The 831-nt window shown below is 35.9% G+C and overlaps 1 protein-coding gene across 1 annotated transcript in view; it reads right to left on the reverse strand.

Moving 5' to 3' along the window:
- The window catches only part of ZAR1L (zygote arrest 1 like), a 105,984-nt gene that overhangs the window by 81,579 nt on the left and 23,574 nt on the right, over positions 1-831 (reverse strand). The gene's annotated exons all lie outside the window — the stretch shown is intronic.

Raw genomic sequence — 831 nt, forward strand, 5'->3', positions numbered from 1 at the left:
TAGCAATACAATCCTACCTCAAGAAACAAGAAACGTCTCAAATAAACAACCTAACCTTACGCCTAAAGCAATTAGAGAAAGAAGAACAATAAAAACCCAAAGTTAACAGAAGGAAAGAAATCACAAAGATCAGATCGGAAATAAATGAAAAAGAAATGAAGGCAACAAGAGCAAAGATCAATAAAACTAAAAGCTGGTTCTTTGAGAAGATAAACAAAATTGAAAAACCACTAGCCAGACTCATCAAGAAAAAAAGGGAGACGACTCAAATCATTAGAATTAGAAATAAAAAAGGAGAAGTAACAACTGACACTGCAGAAATACAAAGGATCATGAGAGATTACGACAAGCAACTATATGCCAATAAAATGGACAACCTGGAAGAAATGGACAAATTCTTAGCAAAGCACAACCTTCTGAGAGTGAACCAGGAAGAAACAGAAAATATAAACACACCAATCAAAAGCACTGAAATTGGGACTGTGATTAAAGATCTTCAAAAAAACAAAAGCCCAGGACCAGATGGCTTCATAAGCAAATTCTATCAAACAGTTAGAGAAGAGCTAACACCTATCCTTCTCAAACTCTACCAAAATATAGCAGAGGGAGGAACACTCCCAAACTCATTCTATGAAGCAACCATCACCCTGATACCAAAACCAGACAAGATGTCACAAAGAAAGAAAGCTACAAACCAGTATCACTGATGAACATAGATGCAAAAATGCTCAACAAAATACTAGCAAACAGATACCAACAGCACATTAAAAGGATCATACACCATGATCAAGTGGGGTTTAATCCCAGGAATGCAAGGATTCTTCAATATAC

The sequence above is a fragment of the Physeter macrocephalus genome, chromosome 13 (genome assembly GCF_002837175.3).
Source record: "Physeter macrocephalus isolate SW-GA chromosome 13, ASM283717v5, whole genome shotgun sequence".
NCBI classification, from domain to species: Eukaryota; Metazoa; Chordata; class Mammalia; order Artiodactyla; family Physeteridae; genus Physeter; species Physeter macrocephalus.